Genomic DNA, 22087 nt, shown 5'->3' with positions numbered 1-22087 from the left:
GTTCTGTGCTCCGTGCTGTGTTTCTCCTTATGGAGAGGCGTGATGATGTCAAACCTGCAAGCCACACCTACGCGTTTCATCACCAACGGACATCGTCTTGGATTGGCTGCTAGGTTTGCATCATCACGCATGCCCTTATATAATGCCGCAACTCCATCTTAACTGAGGGCAAACATAAAAAGGTTATTGGAAAACACACAACGTCACCAGATTAATTGTAAACGTTGTTCAGGAGCTGTGGAGAAAGCCTATTAGATGGTCAGAACACTGCCATCTTGTGGGAAAAAAGGAAAAAACACACGGAGCATGTAACATAGCAGAAAAAGGCCAGAGGAGACACCGCAACCGTAAAATCCTCAACAACCAATATGGGATTAAATCAGTCAATATAATTGAATCAACATAACATAAAATACAAAAATAGACATACAATAAAAGTTAATTAAGTATTCTAGATAAAATTATGTATAACATTATTATATGAAATGAACTAGGCATTATTTAAAAGGCATATAGTATTAATCTAACTAAGCATTGTTTAAAAGCAATTTATGCCCCAATCGGCATTTAACCCATGAGGTACAAATGATTTCATATCAAATATCCACTTCGTTTCAAGTTTGGATATAGAGCGGACTCTATTTGTATCTCTCCAATGCGGTTGAAGTTTTTCAATGGGGACAAACAGGGTTCCTCTAATTTGACGATTGTGATGTTTAGCATAATGTTTGGACAAAATATGCTTAGGAAAACCTGTCTTATGTTCCCCACATGTGATAAAGGAGTCTATATCATAAACTTTATTTGTCTGCGTAGACTGAAAAGTTTCTAATTTACATCCTTGAAAAGAGTTTAATTGGCATATCTTACACTTCCGACATGGAAAAAAGCCTTTCATTGTTTGAAAGAAAGAAATCGTTTGGGGAGGGTCAATAACATTAGGGGCTACTCTGTGACGCAAAGAGGGTGCTCCTCTAAAAATGACTACTGGGCGATCAGGAATGACAGGGCTCAAAATCCTGTCATTTTTAAGAATATTCCAATGTTGATTGAAATTTTTTTTAACTAAGAAATGTTGATTGGAAAAGCCTGTAATCATTGAACACCCAAACCGATTATCTATGGTTTGATTAGCCCTGTTTGATCTAATAAGCATCTGCTTACGATCCATGTCATTGACTGTCTTGATGGTATTATCAATATTAGTCTCAGTATATCTCTTTTCCAGAAATCTTAGAAGTTTTAGAATTTGTGCTTGTTGTTGATAATCTGACAAAGTGGTACAGTTTCTCCTAATTCGTTGAAACTGACCCTTAGGTACCGCACTAAGCCAATAAGAATGGTGACAACTCGTTAATGGAATAAAAGCATTCCGATCGGTATTTTTAAAGTATGTGGTAGTAGTCAAAACTCCCGCCTTTACTAGGATATTGAGATCCAAAAAGTGGATCTGAGATTTACTAGTTTCATACTTCAAACAAATACCTCTATTGTTAGTATTTAACTTAGAAAATACATTTTCCGATGAGGGAAGGTCACCCTCCCATACGAGAAACTTGGAAGTGCAGTCGCTTTAGATCTGAGGGGAAGCTCTGAAATGAGCGGAAACTCTGCTGATTTTATCATCCAATCATATACAAGCAAAAATGCTGTTTTTTATTTTCTTTGCATGTTCCCCTCAGATCTACAGCGCCTGTATTTCCAAGTGCACTTGCAGTGCACTTGTAGTGCAAAGTGTATTTGCCTTTCGTAAATAAACTCCACTGTTTCCTTTAGTTCCTATGCAGTTTAGTGAGAATCAGCTTCTGGAAGCAAGAAAAAAGCAGGCACGGGTGGACTGCTTGCCTTTAATTTAATACTTTATAGAGCCTTATATGTAATTTCTGAGCCAAAGCTTGCATTTTTTCTTCTAGATTGTATGTAATATGGAATGCAGTGAAAGAAATATTGGATCTGTTGCACTTTTCGCTGAGTGGTCTGCTTTTCCTGAAAGTGTCAATCCTGATAGCTATTTTATAATGTATCATTCTATCAATAAGCAGGTAAGAGAATGGTACGGTGTATTATTTGCTGCATTATGCCCCCTATTCTACACAATGGCAGATGCTCTGTGTGAATATAAAGATGATCTGATATTGCAGATTTTGCAGTTTGTGACAGTCTAGTTTTGTACACGTTAACACTATTTAAGGTCTATGTTATGCAAATAATTTTTAGTAGCTCAGTCATGCTACCAAAATGAATCACTAATTCATGGAACCAATGACTCCATATTGTGTAAGCTACATAGTTAAATGCAGTAGCAATTGCAACATGGTGAAATTATATGTGATTAACCTCTTGCCAAACAGCCACCGTCATTATACAGTGGCAGGTTGGCTCTCCTGCGCAAACCACTGTAGCTTTACGTTGGACTGTGCAGAGAGGCTTGCTGGTGCGCACCGAGGGAGAGTGCCTGCGGGTCCTGCGGTCTCCTTGTCCGCCGTCGACCAGCGATTGCGGTGCGCAGAGACAGAATGGGGAACTGCCTATGTAAACAAGGCCATTCCCCGTTCTGCCTAGTGACATGTCAGAGATCTTCTGTTCCCAGTCATCGGGAATAGACATCTCTGTCATGTCCTAGTTAGTCCATCTCCCCTACAGTTAGAACACACCCAGGGAACACACTTAACCCCTTGATCGCCCCCTAGTGTTAACCCCTTTCCTACCAGTGACATTTATACAGTAATCAGTGGCTATTTTTTAGGTCTGATCGCTGCAAAAAAGTGTCAAAAGTGTCTGCCGCAATGTCGCAGCCCCACTAAAAATTACAGATCGTCGCCATTACTAGTAAAAAAATAAAATAAAAATAACAAAAATTTCATAAATCTATTCCCTATTTTGTAGACGCTATAACTTTTGCGTAAACCAATCTATATACGCCTATTGAGATTTTTTTTACCAAAAATATGTAGAAGAATACATATTGGCCTAAACTGATGAAGACTTTTTTTTTTTTGGTGATATTTATTGTGACGGTATCGGTATGATATCCCCGTCAAGCATTCCCTCCTCTCCATACAAGAACATCACAGGATCCTCCACACATGAGTCAAGACTGAATGCTGGAACCAAGACTGATTTATTGGCAGCTTGCTGCTGGTTATAAATACAGTTTTACAAGCTAAATCCTTAATCAAGGAACAATTGGAGCTCCACCCCCTTTTCACCCACTCTGGAGTTTCTCATACAGAATATAGCCAGACAATTCGGAGCTGACCTGAGACACATTTTCTTTAAATAATGACATCAGGGAAGTTAATTACAAGGTGTACAGAACACATTAGCTGGGCAGCCTGGCACCGCATAATGAAGCAATCAGAATACATAACATGAGTCACCTCTAATCACAGTAAACAGGATTAACATCCCTTTGAAATAAAGAGCGAGCTGCAGACGGGTCATTAACATGTCAATAGCTTGTAACACATGAATCCATTTTACCTCTAACCCACAATTTAACCAAGCAGGGAGATTTACACTGACATATCCTTCACAATGGCCCCCCTTTTTCTCCCTGCTCCGGCAAACCCGGTTGGACCTTCCCTGGTCCAGTAGGGTTGACGGGTTCAGAGCTTTTAGTCCGAGGTTAACTCCGTTTGGCGTGACTGACCTCCATTGGTAACTGCTTCCGACTCAGGTATGCCACCGGGTCGTCAGATCACACGCCGGTCAGTCCCCAAGTCTTTGTGCGATCTGCAGAGTCACCAGAAGTCAGTGTGAAGACGGCGAATGGGTCTGTGCGCCGCCGTCTAGGTGTCCCGCTATGGGAGGGGCAGGTTATGGCTCTGAAGTGACAATCACAGGAGATTCATAAAAAGGAAAAGTTATATTTGTTGAAATGCTGTAGCACTGGTGCTCAGAGTCCGGGGGGGGGAGGGGAATCAGAGCCCCATAAGGTCAGCCACCCCCTGCTCCCTCCGCAGCCGCCGGTTCTCCTCTTGGAGCTTCTCCAGCTCCATCTCCAGTTCATGGAGCCTGGGGGGGTCAGCCTGCTGTGACCTCAGGTGGTTGTTCTCCTCCTCCATGCGGCTTATGCACTCCTCCAGCTCCATGTATTCACGGATCAGCTCCTGCTTGCTCATGTCCTGCAGGCTTTCCACGTGGTCCTTCATCATCAGGAACTGGGTGGTGGTGTAAGGGGCCACCGGTGGGCCCTTGGCGAACATCTCGGCCCGCATCTGGGGCGCCCGCTGCGATTCCATCTCCTCCAGTCGCTTTTTCTCCTCCCAGGTCCGCTGGTTATATGACTTCCAGGACCTCTTCTTCTTGGAGGGTAGCTGGCGGTGCCTCTTTCTGCCCAGCTCCCTCCAGGGCCCCTCCGGCTCATGGCTGTCGCCCATGACCAGCTGACAATGGTGTTCCCTGTTGTCCGTCATAACAGATTGTACCATGAGGGCTTCGTAAGGGGTGCCCAATGGTTCTTCCTGACCCAGCTCCTGGGGATCCCAAGCCGAGTCTACACAATGGGCTGCTGCTGGTGGGCGGTACCCAGGTTGAGACCAATTTGACCTGGTGTTGTCATTCAGGGGGCAATTCTGCTTGAAGTGACCCAACTGTTTGCACCGGAAGCAGCGTTGTTCATTGTCCTCCTGGCGTGGATAGCGAGGGCTAGATGTCATCGGTCTGTTAGGCGGTTGGTATCTAGCGGCTGGTGGGTGTGAGGGCGCCGTTGCTCGTGGAGGTTGTACCCGTGGTGTGACCTGGTTTGTCTTGCGAGTATCCGCATATTCATCCGCCAACTTCGCGGCCTCTGGTAGAGTCATGGGCCTGCGATCTCTCACCCAATCTTTGACGTCCGTCTGGATGTGATTGTAAAATTGCTCCAGGAGCATTAGTTGCAAAATGTCCTCTGCGGTGGTGGCCTGGCTGCTGTTAACCCAGTTAGAGGCCGACAGGGACAACTGGCATGCCCATTCCGCGTAAGAGTCTTTCGTGGTTTTGCGTGAGTCCCTGAACTTCTGTCGGTGGGACTCTGGGGTTACTGCATAACGAGCCAGGAGCACTTCTTTAACCCTGGCGTAGCTATGGATATCCTGATCTGGCACGGTCCGGAAAGCATCAGAAGCTTTGCCTGACAGTTTGCCTGACAATATTGCAACCCACTCTCTTCTAGCTATTCGGTGCAGGTTACATTGTCGCTCAAAATCCGCCAGGTAGTTATCAATCTCACAGTCCTTTTCATCAAAAGCTTTAAAAGCGCTAAACGGAATCTTCCTTGCGTCTGCTGTGCTGTACTCACTGTTTGGAGAATGTGCGGCTGCTTGTTGGACTGCTGCCAGTTTTAACTGTAGCTCTGCATCTCTTATTTGTTTATCCTTCTGTAGTTCTGCGTCTCTTATTTGTTTATCCTCCTTCGCTAACAGGTCCATCACTTTCAGCACCACATCCGGCGTTGGGTTCGGGCCGAACCACGCTAGCTTCTCTCTCATTAGCTTGTTGGCTGGTGATTCCTCCTCCTGAATCACTGGTGTCTCCATCTCTTGTACTGCTGGCGTTGCTGCAATCACGTTCTCCTGGTCTAGCTCCATTAATTCTGCTATGATGACCCGCTTGGTTTTGTTGCTAGCAATCCTTCCACAAACTTCCAGTAGTTCTTTTAAGCAGGGTGTAGCAGCCTTCCATTCACTGTTCCCAGTGTCTGCTTGGAGTCCTGGTGTAAGGGAGAGTAGAAGGGAAGATCCCACTGCTGCCAACCAATTGTGACGGTATCGGTATGATATCCCCGTCAAGCATTCCCTCCTCTCCATACAAGAACATCACAGGATCCTCCACACATGAGTCAAGACTGAATGCTGGAACCAAGACTGATTTATTGGCAGCTTGCTGCTGGTTATAAATACAGTTTTACAAGCTAAATCCTTAATCAAGGAACAATTGGAGCTCCACCCCCTTTTCACCCACTCTGGAGTTTCTCATACAGAATATAGCCAGACAATTCGGAGCTGACCTGAGACACATTTTCTTTAAATAATGACATCAGGGAAGTTAATTACAAGGTGTACAGAACACATTAGCTGGGCAGCCTGGCACCGCATAATGAAGCAATCAGAATACATAACATGAGTCACCTCTAATCACAGTAAACAGGATTAACATCCCTTTGAAATAAAGAGCGAGCTGCAGACGGGTCATTAACATGTCAATAGCTTGTAACACATGAATCCATTTTACCTCTAACCCACAATTTAACCAAGCAGGGAGATTTACACTGACATATCCTTCTTATTTATTATAGCAAAAAGTTCAAAATATTGCTTTTTTTTCAAAATTTATGTTTTCTTTGTTTATAGCGTAAAAAATTGTTATCTGCCGAGGTGATTAAATACCACCAAAAGAAAGCTCTGTTTGTGGGAAAAAAAGGATATAAATTTTGTTTGGGTACAGCGTCACACCTAATGTGACTAATTTTTGACTACCTATAGGAGATGACCTGTCTAGGTCACTATTTATGCTATTACCTGTGAGTTATTTGCTTTACTCAGTATCTCCATAGGTCCCCCATTGTATCCTCGAAGCCCTGACTTCTGGATGTATGGTGGACCAGGGAAAAGGTTTTAATCACTTTTGCACTTTTACATGTACAGGGTGGGCCATTTATATGGATCCACCCGGATGGGCCATTTATATGGATGCACCTTAATAAAATGGGAATGGTTGGTGATATTAACTTCCTGTTTGTGGCACATTAGTATATGTAAGGGGGGGAAACTTTTCAAGATGGGTGGTGACCATGGCGGCAACCATTCCCATTTTATTAAGGTGTATCCATATAAATGGCCCACCCGGGTGGATCCATGTAAATGGCCCACCCTGTATTTTATCTTATATTTGTCTAACATCTTGTTGTTATAACGTTATTAAATATTTTGTTATATATTTTTAAGTATGCCTATAAAGTCAATTTTTTTTTTAATAAGGTGGTAAGCAACAAATACAGGGAGTGCAGAATTATTAGGCAAATGAGTATTTTGACCACATCATCCTCTTTATGCATGTTGTCTTACTTCAAGCTGTATAGGCTCGAAAGCCTACTACCAATTAAGCATATTAGGTGATGTGCATCTCTGTAATGAGAAGGTGTGTGGTCTAATGACATCAACACCCTATATTAGGTGTGCATAATTATTAGTCAACTTCCTTTCCTTTGGCAAAATGGGTCAAAAGAAGGACTTGACAGGCTCAGAAAAGTCAAAAATAGTGAGATATCTTGCAGAGGGATGCAGCACTCTTAAAATTGTAAAGCTTCTGAAGCGTGATCATCGAACAATCAAGCGTTTCATTCAAAATAGTCAACAGGGTCGCAAGAAGCGTGTGGAAAAACCAAGGCGCAAAATAACTGCCCATGAACTGAGAAAAGTCAAGCGTGCAGCTGCCAAGATGCCACTTGCCACCAGTTTGGCCATATTTCAGAGCTGCAACATCACTGGAGTGCCCAAAAGCACAAGGTGTGCAATACTCAGAGACATGGCCAAGGTAAGAAAGGCTGAAAGACGACCACCACTGAACAAGACACACAAGCTGAAACGTCAAGACTGGGCCAAGAAATATCTCAAGACTGATTTTTCTAAGGTTTTATGGACTGATGAAATGAGAGTGAGTCTTGATGGGCCAGATGGATGGGCCCGTGGCTGGATTGGTAAAGGGCAGAGAGCTCCAGTCCGACTCAGACGCCAGCAAGGTGGAGGTGGAATACTGGTTTGGGCTGGTATCATCAAAGATGAGCTTGTGGGGCCTTTTCGGGTTGGGGATGGAGTCAAGCTCAACTCCCAGTCCTACTGCCAGTTTCTGGAACACACCTTCTTCAAGCAGTGGTACAGGAAGAAGTCTGCATCCTTCAAGAAAAACATGATTTTCATGCAGGACAATGCTCCATCACACGCGTCCAAGTACTCCACAGCGTGGCTGGCAAGAAAGGGTATAAAAGAAGAAAAACTAATGACATGGCCTCCTTGTTCACCTGATTTGAACCTCATTGAGAACCTGTGGTCCATCATCAAATGTGAGATTTACAAGGAGGGAAAACAGTACACCTCTCTGAACAGTGTCTGGGAGGCTGTGGTTGCTGCTGCACGCAATGTTGATGGTGAACAGATCAAAACACTGACAGAATCCATGGATGGCAGGCTTTTGAGTGTCCTTGCAAAGAAAGGTGGCTATATTGGTCACTGATTTGTTTTTGTTTTGTTTTTGAATGTCAGAAATTTATATTTGTGAATGTTGAGATGTTATATTGGTTTCACTGGTAAAAATAAATAATTGAAATGGGTATATATATTTTTTTGTTGTTAAGTTGCCTAATAATTATGCACAGTAATAGTAGTCACCTGCACACACAGATATCCCCCTAAAATAGCTAAAACTAAAAACAAACTAAAAACTACTTCCAAAAATATTCAGCTTTGATATTAATGAGTTTTTTGGGTTCATTGAGAACATGGTTCTTGTTCAATAATAAAATTAATCCTCAAAAATACAACTTGCCTAATAATTCTGCACTCCCTGTAGTATGTAAGTAGAAGAGTAAATAAAATATGTGAAAGGGAGGCATAGGCCAATCCCTATATATCCCTATAGCATCTTATATGCTTTAGTTTGGCCCCTGCATATGTACCCTAAGCATCAATTTTGTAATGCAAAAATAAATGTTTACTGTATTAATAATGTTTCGAGCTGCTTGTGGTTTTGTCTATGCTATTGTCCTTACCAATACAACACAACAACTCAATATAGTTATTTTTCTACAGAGACATTGACTATATATTTCTATCTATATTCATCTCTGGACTCTTTACACAGCTATAAGCCTGTTAACCAGTTATTTCCAAGATATGCTGCCTATGTTGACAATTTTCCCCAAAATGGAAAATATGCAAGACTGCCCCATACATTCTTGATTGGTGCCAATAACATGCAGTTTAGTGTAATATATTTTGGCTTGACAATGCAATATTAAGAAAAATCATAGTAGTATCTGTTTTCTATACTATATGATTTTGCTATCTTTATATGTTAAACATTTTTATTATGCACTGTTAATATAATATACAGTATAAAATGTTAAAATTGTAAATACTAAGATTCTATTAACTACTTGTCTGATAAACACAGTTATTATGTTTCTCTTTTATTTGTAGATCATGCTACAGGCCTCTGCAATTCAACAGGTTTATAATACTTATACTTCATTAAATAACCTTGAGGAGAAGCACACATATAATGTCACCATTAAATCTATGAAAGATGGCAATACTTTAGGTGTTAGATCATTTTTAACAAGTAGGTATATATACAAGCACTGACAGATGTCATAACATCTTATCTTGGTTTATTATACTTCACATGCTCTGGACAGAACTGTACTGGAGAATGGTTACGTCTTATTAGATAGAAGTGGAAAAAAAAATGTTTTTTAAATTTCTGTACGCTGAGCAAGCCACGTAAGGGGGTAGAGACAAAACAATGGCTTGAAGTGGTTGCTGGATATAGATTTGTTCACTAAATTGCAGCATTTTCTGGCAAATTGTAGAACGATGTTAGAAGAGTTGTAACCCCAATTGTATATATATTTTTTTAATAAAATATATTTTTTAATATATTTCATTGATTGTTGCATCTTAGCACTGTTTATCTCCTGCACCCTATTTGAAGGCATTTTCCCACAGTTTAGTGTGGAAGAATCATGCAGCAGTTTTGGCTGACCATCTCCCCCAAGTACGTCAAAGGTTCTACTGAGTTACTAGACATGTGCACACTGAAATATTTTGTTTCGAAATTTCGTTTTCGTCCGAAAAATACATTTATTTAGTTACTCCCGAAATTCATTTTTATTTATTTTGTTTTGTTAAAAAATGCATTAGTCTGAAAATCCAAATTAATTAGGGTCAAATCTGTCATTGAAGGCTTATGGTGTCTGTCGAATGTTCTAAGAAGATTCGACGGAGCAGCAAAACTGTACGACGCCGCAATTGTACATTTCCGGTTGAATGTTCCGCCTACAAGCCATAGAAGAATTCTAATGTTGTATGACACTAGTAATAATTATATTTATAAATTATTATTACTAGTCAATCAACAATAGAATTATTCTATAGCCTATGGGCTGAGCATTTGACTGGAAATGTCCGATTGCGGCGTCGTACAGTTTAGCTGCTCCATCGAACCTTCTTAGAACTTACGACAGACACCATAAGCCTTCAATGACAGATTAGACATTTGTATGTTTTTCACTGCTTCGTCGAAGCTTCGTCATTCATGTCGAATGGTCTACCCCAACACTGGCCCAGATTCAAGAAGCACTTGCGCCCGTGCAACCATAGGTTGCGCGGCGCAAGTGCTTACTTGCTCCGGTGTAACGAGTGCTCCTGATTCAGGAACCTCGTTACACCGACTGCAGCCTAGGATATGACAGACATAAGCCTCCTTATGCCTTCATATCTCAGGCTGCATTCTTGCGTTGGCCGCTAGGGGGCGCGGCCATTGTGATCGGCGTATAGTATGCAAATTGCATACTACCACCGATTCACAAAAGTTGCGCGGGCCCTGCGCACGCAAGGTACGGAGTTTCCGTACGGCGACTTTAGCACAAGGTTGCTCCTGCTATAGCAGGGGCAACCAATGCTAAAGTATAGCTGCGCTTCCCGTTCGTGAAATTTAAATTTCACGTCGTTTACGTAAGTGATTCGTGAATGGCGCTGGACGCCATTCACGTTCACTTAGAAGCAAATGACGTCCTTGCGACGTCATTTGCCGCAATGCACGTCGGGAAAGTTTCCCGACGGAGCATGCGCTGTTCGCTCGGCGCGGGAGCGCGCCTAATTTAAATGATTCCCGCCCCCGGCGGGATCATTTACATTAGGCAGCCTTACGCCCGGCTATTTAGCATATCGCCCGCGCAATTTACGGAGCTACTGCTCCGTGAATTGCGGGCATTTCAAAATATTTGCGTGGGCGCAGAGCAAAACTCGTTGCCCTGTGCCCACGCAAATATTGCACGGATCTACCTGAATCTGGCCCACTGTCTCTATAATTTCTATCTTTTCTCTCTATGTCGAATCTTTCCTCTCTATGTAGAATAATCTTGGACTAATAGAGTTAAGGTTAGGCACATTCGACCACAGGTTCAATAGACACAGATTGCTATTGTCAGCGTCATGTTGAATCTTCTATCTGTATCAAACTGTTGTAGCAACGAAAATAAAGCATTTTTTATGTCGGATCTTTCCGATTTCGGATTCTGCGTGTTCATTTTCGTTTGTTAAAACGATAACGAAAATACACGAAATTCGGACGAAAATGCATTCGGACGAAAACAAATGCACATGTCTATGAGTTACTGACTTTTAATTTGGTAGACACTGGCTTCCTATATCTGTGTGATGTCAATGATCTGATTTCCACACATTTGTGACTAAGCGCCCTCCCTCAAGTAAACAATGAAGAAGTTATGTTCACAGATAAACTCCCCAGTGATTTGTTAAATCTGCATTATGAAAATTCCATCATTTGGAGATGGTTGTGTGTGGCAGCTGAGTAGAACTAGGAATACAGGAGAGGATATTTCACCAATGGCAATCCCTAGAGATATAAGAAGAGAGCACATTCAACATGCTAGAAAACCATATGAAGTTTTATATTGAGTTGAGCTATAATAGAACCCATCATATGCACATTGCTGTTTATGTATAATGACCTGATGAATAAAATAAACCCTCTCTATACGTATGCTTCCTATTAATATACAACTCAAGAAATAATATTTCCTTTTAATTTTGTTTTTTCCTTTTTTTCATAGACACATTTGCTATTTCTGATATTAGGATTGTTGTGACGAGTACCTCCGTGTCCTTCTCATGGAGCAAATTCCAGGGTCATGTAACTGTTTCCATCATGATGAACAATTCTTCTGGAAATATGTTAAAGAAACATGACTTTTATGAATGGAACACTTTGATACCTGGATGTCTTTACACCTTTGTGTTTACATTAAATCAACAATATTTTGGCTTTGTTAACGTGACCCAGAATATTGACATTTCAATTATAACAGGTATTTACGTTTCTCCTGCTATGAAATAACATTTTTTACTGTATCATCCCAGTAAATTATTTTTTGTGATAAAACTCTAAACGGAAATAGACTTGCATAAAAAAAGCCATTATTGAAGTGTTACTAAACCCACAACAGTAAAATCAGTTTGCATATGCAGTAAAGTGTGCTTGTTATACTCACTATGGAACCTAAGGGATTACTCTTGAGCATTGTGTAAAAAGGCTGCTTGATCCTGTCTTCTCTGGTCCTCTCCTTCTTCCACAATCCTCAATCCATCTCCTGATAGTACAGAGCCTTGGGGGCACTCTGCACTTGCTCAGTTTGGTGTGTATTGCTAGAGAGTTTTTTGTTTGGGTGGGTGCATGTGATCAGCACAGGGCCAATCAACACTCTCTAGACAGAGGGTCAGGGGTCATGCAGCCTCATGGGACAGTCAGAGGACAATGAAAGCTCTTAGTAATAGCAAACAAACACTTGTGCACATTAGTGTGATGGTCGGGTGATTGATGACTCAAGGGATAGTGTCTTTGGCCTTGCTGCCCTCCGAAATAGGGGATATCCCAGTAGTCACAGAAAAGACAAAAAGAAAAGGGTGCACCAGACTTGTGCATTATCCCAAGATAATTTATTATTAAAAAATTCAGTAAAATACTACTCACAAACATGTGATGAATAAAATGCTTGTGAAGACCACTTGGATGTGGCAATCAATCATAGAGTCGACAGTCTCTAGAAAGCAGAGAGGGAGACCTCAGAACCACTGCTGGCTGACGCATTTAGAAGGAGTACCTTCTTCCTCTGGGCCTAGCAGTAAAGACTCCAACTTACTATAAACACTTGTACATTGATAGGACACATCCCACGAGAAACTCAAGCTACCTCCCACTAGAAAGGGTGATACTATGGGGGGGAAAAGAAGTGTCATGACAGATGAAAAATTACACTTATTTTTTATTAGATAGTTTATCCATAACCACTTCCCGCCCGGTCAATAGACAATTGACGTCCGGTAAGTGGTTGTGAAAGCCTGACTGGACGTCTATTGACGTCCAGCAGGATTACATGCTGGCACGCGCCCGTGGGGGTGCTCAGCGCGGCGATCGGTGATGCGGGGTGTCAGTCTGACACCCTGCATCTCCGATCTCAGTAAAGAGCCTCCAGTGGATCACGATGTAACAGGAAGAGCCATTGATGGCTCTTCCTCACTCGTGTCTGACAGACGCGAGTAGAGGAGAGCCGATCGGCGGCTCTCCTGACAGGGGGGGTTCGCGCTGATTGTTTATCAGCACAGCCCCCCCTCAAATGCCCACACTAGACCACCAGGGAAGGGGGCAGTAAAAAAAATGAGAAAGATGCCAATCAGTGCCCACAAATGGGCACTGACTGGCAACATGGGCACTGGGATAAACAAGTGATGCCCAGCAATGCCCTCAGTGCCACCCCTCAGTGTCCATCAGTGCCACCCCTCAGTGTCCATCAGCGCCACCCCTCAGTGTCCATCAGTACCCATCCATGCCCAGTGCCTACCTAACAGTGCCCATCTGTGCCACCCATAAGTACCCATCAGTGCCACCCATAAGTGCCGCCCATGAGTGCCCATCAGTGTCGCCTATGAGTGCCCATCAGTGCTGCCCATGAGTGCCCATCAGTGCCGCCTATGAGTGCCCATCAGTGCCGCCTATGAGTGCCCATCAGTGCCGCATACCAGCGCCGCCTATCAGTGGCCATCCGTGCCACCTATCAGTGCCCATCGGTGCAGCCTCAATGGTGCCCATCAGTGCCACCTCATCGGTGCCCATCAGTGTCGCCATATCAGTGCCCGTAATCGAAGAAGGAAACTTGCTTATTTACAAAAAATAACAGAAAAAAATAAAAACTTTATTTTTTTCAACATTTTCGGTCTTTTTTTAGTTGTTGTGCAAAAAATAAAAATCGCAGAGATGATCAAATACCACCAAAAGAAAGCTCTATTTGTGGGAATAAAATTATAAAAAAATGATCTTGGGTACATACTTTAGGGCAGTGATGGCGAACCTTGGCACTCCAGATGTTTTGGAACTACATTTCCCATGATGCTCATGCACTCTACAGTGTAGCTGAGTATCATGGGAAATGTAGTTCAAAAACATCTGGGGGGCCAAGGTTCGCCATCACTGCCTTCGGGTAGTGAGATGCAGATCTAGACTCATGCATGCTGCTGTTACCTACGACTGGTGGTATAAACGTGACTGTTATGGTCATCTAATCCCTATATGTTTGAAATCATGGTGAGCCTGCTGGCATCTGGAACCCTTGCTACATTGTTTGTGTCCTCCGGACACAAACAACTGGTGCACACAAAATGTGGTGCAGCTGTTCATAATAACCCATCAGCTTCTAGGGTTTATTGTCAAACATTAATGGAACAAGTTGAATTTAGAAGCTGATTGGTTACTATGCACAGCTCTCCCAGATTCTGTGTGTATGAGTTTTAGTAAAGTGTAAAAAAGCAAGTAATGACTGCAGTGTCCTTCAGTTATAAGTGTATGTTTGACTTTGTTGCTCTACTGTACCACTGTTTACAACAATTTACAGCTATGTCATGTTATATGTAATTTCACAGGGCTCTGTTCTGAGGGCTGGTCTGCATTCAAAGGCAGTTGCTATCGACTTAGCATGGATAGAAAGCCTTGGCATAAAGCTGAAGACAATTGTAAAGCACTACACCCGGGAGCCCATCTTGTAAATGTTCACTCAAAAGATGAACAGCTATTTTTAAGTAATTTCCTGCATATGAAAAATGAAATAATCTTACTATGGAGTGGCCTTTCTGATCAGATGGTATGTGCATACAACCCTAATGGAAAGGGATTTAAAATTAAATTCTCTAACTATAATTATGGCTGATTTTTAAATATTTAACAATGTAGGTATACGCACACGTACATACTTATACACAATAATTGCTAAAGTTTGCCTTTCCCAATATAACTCTAAAACTACTTATTTCAGATGTGACTGGCAAGGGAATGGCCACTACCTACAGTGTATTGACTCTATATAAATCCAAAATATAAAAGAAATACATTAAGCAAAAGCTTTTGTTAACTGAGACATAAAAAAATCATGATGTGTATATACATTAATATGTGTACTTGCCTTGTTTTTATAGCTTGAAGGAGAATTGGTATGGACAGATGGATCTTCTTATGATTTAGACACATCTGAAGTTCCACTGTTGTCAAACTTACCTGAGAATGAGACCGATTGTTACGCTTTGCAGCAAAATGCAACCGGTCCAAACTATTTTTACACAGCATTTTTTTGCCAAATGGATTTACCATACCTTTGTGAATATGAATGTAAGTAGATTTTTTTTTATATTTTTTTATATGCATTTATTGTTTTTCAAGTGTTTAATAGCTGTACAATGAGTGAATCACACCAAAACATTCCTTCAGGAAAACTGACCTTTAATAATGAATAATAATACTCTTTGCATTTAGAAACAATACACTAAATTAACCACTTTGGCTGCTCAATGACCAGGCCATTTTTTGCGATACGGCACTGCGTCGCTTAAACTAACAATTGCGTGACGCTGTACCCAAACAAAATTGACGTCCTTTTTTTCACACAAATTGAGCTTTCTTTTGGTGGTATTTGATAATCTCTGTGGTTTTAATTTTCTGTGCTATAAACAAAAAAGAGCAACAATTTTGAAAAATATTTTGCTATAATAAATATCTAATTTAAAAAAAAAAAGCGAATGTTTTCCTCAGTTTAGGCAGATATGTATTCTTCTACATATTTTTGGTAATAAAAATCGCAATAAGCATATATTGATTAGTTTGTGCAAAAGTTATAGCGTCTACAAAATAGGGGAAAGATTTATGGCATTTTTATTATTATTATTTTTTTACTAGTAATGGCAGTGATTTTTATCAGGACTACAACGTTATAGCTGATAGATTGGACACTTTTGACATGACAATTATACAGCAATTAGTGCTATAAAAATGCACTGAATACTGTGTAAATGTCACTGGCAGGGAAGGGGTTAACACTAGGGGTGATCAAGGGGTTAAACATGTTCCCTTGTGTGTGTTCTAACTCAGTGATCATCAACCCTGTCCTCAGGGCCCACTAACAGGCCAGGTTTTATGTATTACCTTGGGCAGATGCAGACTAGAATACTGCAATCACTGAGCAGCAAATTATATCACCTGTCATGTATTTCAGTTATGTTGCAAACCTGGCCTGTTAGTGGGCCCTGAGGACAGGGTTGATGACCACTGTTCTAACTGATAGGGGGGTGGTACTGACTAGAGGAGATGACAGATTATTGTTCCTAGCTAGAAGGAACACACTATCTGTCTCTCCTCCCTTCACAGTCCCATAGCGTGCCTGCTATCCCCGCTTAAAGGGCCGAAGTGCAGCTACGACGGTTCGCGGGAATGTGCCGACCTGCCGCAGTATAATGATGGCAGCTGGTCGGCAAGTGGTTAAAGAGACCCTACCACCAACATAAAAATTCAGGTAAAAGCACGGAAATGGAAGAGGGGGTCACAAAAAATAAATGCTACATTTTCCCAAGACTATCCAAAACTACACAATACTGGCTAGAGTTTATCTTTCAATTCTGAAAAGTCTAGTAACTTCAGATAGCTTCATTCAGCCAAAATATAAACATTGCCTGGCTGTTGAGTTAAAGGATCACTAAAGGAATTATTTTTTTTAGCTAAATAGCTTCCTTTACCTTACTGCAGTACTAGTTTCATGTCCTTATTGTTCGTTTTTGCTTTGAAGTTGCTGTAATTCTGCTGTGATCTCCACACTTCCTGCTTGTCTGGCTCCTTATGAAAAATCTCATGGCAGCTTTTCACTGTGGTCCAAGCTGTGTGTCTAAAACTCCTCAGAACCAATCAGATTCATTTTAAAAACAAAACACTGCCCTGGATTTGTTTGTTTTTGTTCTGTGTGTCTCTTTACTTCACAGAAACATGAAACCAGTTTAAAAACGAAAGTGAAACTGCAGGCACATTATATGATTGAATTTTATCTATTTTTAATCATTTTTAAAAGGAATCAGTTAACTTTTATGTCTCTATACCCTGTAAACAGTCATTTCAGCAAAAATTTTTTTTCCCTTTAGTGACCCTTTAATTCATGTAAAACAGCAACTTAAATGTGATTAAAATTATCTGTTTTTTTTCCCGACTTAGTTTGTTGTACAGTATATAACAGATTTTCTTTTTCCCTGTTTGTATTGTTAAGGTCATTGTATTATTTCATTATACTGAGTCAGTATGCAATGGTCATGGGATTTTCTTTTCTTTATTTATGGAAGTTATAAAAAATATATTCTACGAATCAAATAGGAGACTTGTATTGGGGGGGGGGCATGTATTGTGCTAGCCATAATCAAAATAAAAAAAAAGTGCAACCTACCTTGATGAGGAAAGCTGGAATAGATTTAATGTAAACTGATTGTTGAATTCCTTGTTTTACCTTTACTCTTGCATTTTCTTTTACTCTTGCAGTTCCAGAAGTTCCAGAAAACTTCACATATTTTCTGGACGCTATTACAGAAAGTGGAGTATTATTTCATTTTGACAATTTTCCTGACTATTCTCACAAAGGCTATTACCCATTCATCAAATATTATTCAGACGACAAATTTGAATTTCTTCAAAGTGTTAACCCTAATTCTACATACACACCGTTGGACAAGCTGAGACCAGCACAAAGATATCATGCTATTCTGTGCATAAAAGACAGTAAAGGATCACAGTATAATTTGAGTCCAATTATTCCAATACAGACAAGTAAGTCTAAGTATATATATATATATATATATATATATATATACACATTGCAACGAAAAGAACATGTAGAAAAAATTGTCAGCTGTATTTAGGAGAGAATTTTTATTCTAAAGTGTTAATTTCAAGAACCCATCCCATATAAGAATGTACTATTGACCAGTACGCAATGGATTCGGACAGCTCTGCAATGTGGTCAGGCATAGATTTGCACACATTTATAAACATCATGTGAGCTTTAACTAGATGGAAATGGTATGAATGTGAATGTGACCCAATGAAGTATTGAGTTGACACCACTACAAAGAGGAGCTAATTTTCTACAGCAATCAGATTCACACTAGTCTGTGCTTCCTTTCACAGTCAGCTTCATAAAGCATATGTGCACGATAATCCCAAAGGGTAAATATGCTTCCTCTAGGCCCTCTCTATCCTGTCAGAGTCAAAATATTCACCTCCCACTGCAGGAGACCTTGGCAAGTCACCCATTTTCCATAGAAACACACACACAAAGTGCTGAGATGTGTTTTTGGCAGCTTTGCTCTTGTCCTTCATGTAAAATAGAATGCTTGTAAAGCATTACTGGATATTTGAAGTGAACACAAAACCAAAATACCATAATTGGTTGAATATACATTATAATATCTTCAAATACAGTTTTCAAGTATCACCAGCAGTGGAAGGTATAGTACATTATTATTGGTGTTATTCTGACGAATAGTGGCTCATCATTTGGGTTAGTGGGAGAAATTGTGCCCCATCATTGGTGTCAGTGGGAGGAATAGTACCCATAAGGCCAGTTAAAGGCAAGCAAGGGATCACATGCGATCCACGGGGCTCAGTTTGGGGACCACAGTTCTGACCCTTGAACACTGAAAAAAGTGTTTTGTTGCAGTTGTTGGCTGGATAATGAGGGGTACCTACCTAACAGGGATACGGGTCACTAAAAAAAACTTGGCAGTGGATCTATCACTTCGACACTCTATCAAACACAAAAAAAAGTTTAAGGCTTGAGCATGGATTTGATGCTGCCTATGTTGTAATGATATTTGGCATTTCCAATTGACTATTAGAATTTAAACATGATGCATATCTTCTACAATTTAGTCTTTACACAGGGATTTGGTGATTTATGAATATGAAATATCTAGACAGAAGTTGTTAATTATTTAAACATAAGATATGTGAATTGAGAGATGATATTTTATTGCACATCTGATTTTGTCTTTGAAATACTGCTGTAAACTTTGTAACTGATGCTGTGTGATTAGGTGTTAAGATAAAATGAAACCTTGGGTATAAATTATTGCTGATAATTTATAAATACATTATCTCATACTTGCAGCATCATGAATCATGACAGATACATTTGTAGAAGAAAATATAGCTTTGGAAATATATATTAATAGATAATATTAGAAGCTGTTTTTATAATATTTGCTCATCATCATTTTCTGTTGCTGTCTTTCTGCCAGGACCTTTGTATCCTAAAGATCTGACAGTCATTAAAATATCTTCTTCGAGTTTAGCTTTAAAATGGGATCCGCCGGCAGACTCATTTGATCAACGTTTGTGCGGATATAAGCTGACAGTCGTTGATGTGAAAGAAAACATATTTTTGACCTTAATGGAAGCAAAGAACACAACTTCAACTACTATTACAAACCTAAGATCATACCACAAGTACAAGATTTTCATACAAACTGTAGGAGAAAGTGGGGTACTGAGCTCAGTGGAAAATATTATTTCTCTGGTGACAGGTACACTTTCCATATTGTATAATAATTTTGAAATATTCTGCTTGATACACATAGGAAATATCCTAAGTCCTGACTTTTGTTTACCATAGTTCTCTTAAAGGCTAAATCCATCCAATTGGAACAATAGCCTATAAAAAAGGGAATGTGTATATATACCTCTGGATCAACTGTGGGTATGGAGTTGGGTGTATAGGATTTTACTGTGTTTTTTATTTTGTTTTTTTATTTTTTTGTGGTTGAACTGGATGGACCTGTGTCTTTTTTCAACCTGACTAACTATGTAACTGTATATATATATATATATTATTTTGCTATGTAAAAAAGGCCAGTTAGATATAATGACTATTAATATGTATTAATGTTTAAAAATCCTTTTTATGTATGGTTTGTAATTGTATGTGTACAAAGTAAACATTTGAAATAATACCTCAATAGATGCGCTTTCAGAAATGTTATTATATTTTACTATATATTCACTGTATTTTACCATTCTCTATTCACCTACATTGGTTTGAAGTGGTAACAGGAATATTCCTGTGCTGCAATCACATCAATAAGGACAAAACTATCTCCTTTAGATTTAGGTAAGATTAACTTGCCTTAGCCAACATTTCCGCCTATATTGTCAAAAAGGGTGACCCTAAGGAAAGATCTTGCCCCCAGAGCTCCTTAGAATGTGGGGAATGTGGGGAGCTATTTTTATGAGCGGGTAATAAATCTATTGCATCCATCTCTCCCCTTCCATCTAGAAATATACACCTTTTAGTGCAGTCCAACTGAACCTTTGGATTCACTACAGTGGTACCCTCAGAATCCTTGCCAGGACTTTCAGGCCTCATACACACGACCGAGGAACTCGACGGGCGAAACACATCGTTTTCCTCGTCAAGTTCCCTGTTAGGCTGTCGAGGAACTCGACAAGGCAAGTTTCTCCATTCCCGTCAAGGAAATAGAGAACATTCTCTTTTTGGCTCGTCGAGTTTCTCGACATTTTCCTCAACGAAAATGTACACACGACCGGCAAAAAAATATCTCCCAGCAAGTTTCTTGCTGGTTTTTGCAGAGAAACTTGGTCGTGTGTACGAGGCCTCAGAATACCTACTCTCAGAATCCCTGTCAGGAATTCCAATGGTGCTCACAGAATCTCTGTCAGGGTTTTCAATGGTATTTTCAGGATCCCTGCCAGGACTTCCAGAGTTCCCAGAAACAATTAAACTGGGTAATAGGCGCAAAGGCAAACACACAAATATTATTCAGAAATGTTCATAGTATAAAGTTCATAAAGGAAGTCCATACACTTGTATCAGTTTGTAATACAGAGCGCAGCTCACTCTGTAGTAAACAGACAGGAATAAAATAAAAAAGTGCCACTAAGTGTAGTATTTAGGTGCAATTTATTATGGCCCCGTGATTTTATTCCCTTTCCTAGTCATTGCTTTTGCAAATGCTGTTTTTTAAGTTGCTATATTTAAACTGACGTGTCTGTGTATGGCCACCACTTCCGGATCGGTCTATTATAAATGCTAGGCTCCCTATCCTATCTGTAGCTTGAAAAGGGAGTGTGCATACTCAAACGCAGCACAGCGCATGCTCCAAAACACGTCACACAGCATCCTTGGACCTGTGACGTCAGCACCCCCTTCTAGACACACTAGCTGCCCAGTGCAGGTGGAAGAGACGGACAGACCCCCCAGAGAATACCTGTATTGAAGAGCCTGTATACTGCCTACATTTTGGGAGTAACTATTATGGGGGCCATAATAAATTTCACCTAAATACTACACTTAGTGATACTTTTTTCTTTTCACTCTCCCAGAAACAACACTGGGCATGTCCTCCGGTTAAAAGAGTATTTACATTACAGCCTTTGAAGTGGCTGGTGCTTTCTCTTATGGCCAGCTACCTGAAAGCATAAGTGCTATAATGCTTGCCAGTTGGCTGTTTGTTGCTGACCCGGATCGACTTGACTACTCTCTTGCTTAATGCCCAATTAGACCTCTGCTTTGAGCTGACTACAGTTTTGATTGCTGTCTGCCTAGACTTCTGCTCAGACCTGACAACTCTCAGGCCTGCTCATTTCTATAACCGCTGAGTGGAACTGGCTACTCTCTTGTCTGTAGCCCTTTGAACAGTCTCTGTGCTGTAGCTTCATTTTTCTGGAGCACATCATGAGGATAATATGTCTTTGTTTTAACCACTAGGTTTGGAACAGCAACTGCAAACACTAGATTACTAATCATCATAGGTTTTGAGTTTTCTTTATACCATTAGCATTTTTCACGCCTATGCCGCGTACACACGATTGGAAATCCCGTCAAGAAAAGTTTGATGTGAGCTTTTGGTCGGAAATTCCGACCGTGTGGCTCCATCTGACGTTTTCTGTCAGAATTTCCAATAGCAAAAATTTGAGAGCTGGTCCTCAATTTTTTCGA

This window comes from Rana temporaria, chromosome 3 (assembly GCF_905171775.1).
Source record: "Rana temporaria chromosome 3, aRanTem1.1, whole genome shotgun sequence".
NCBI classification, from domain to species: domain Eukaryota; kingdom Metazoa; phylum Chordata; class Amphibia; order Anura; family Ranidae; genus Rana; species Rana temporaria.
Note: the sequence above shows the minus strand (reverse complement) of the source record.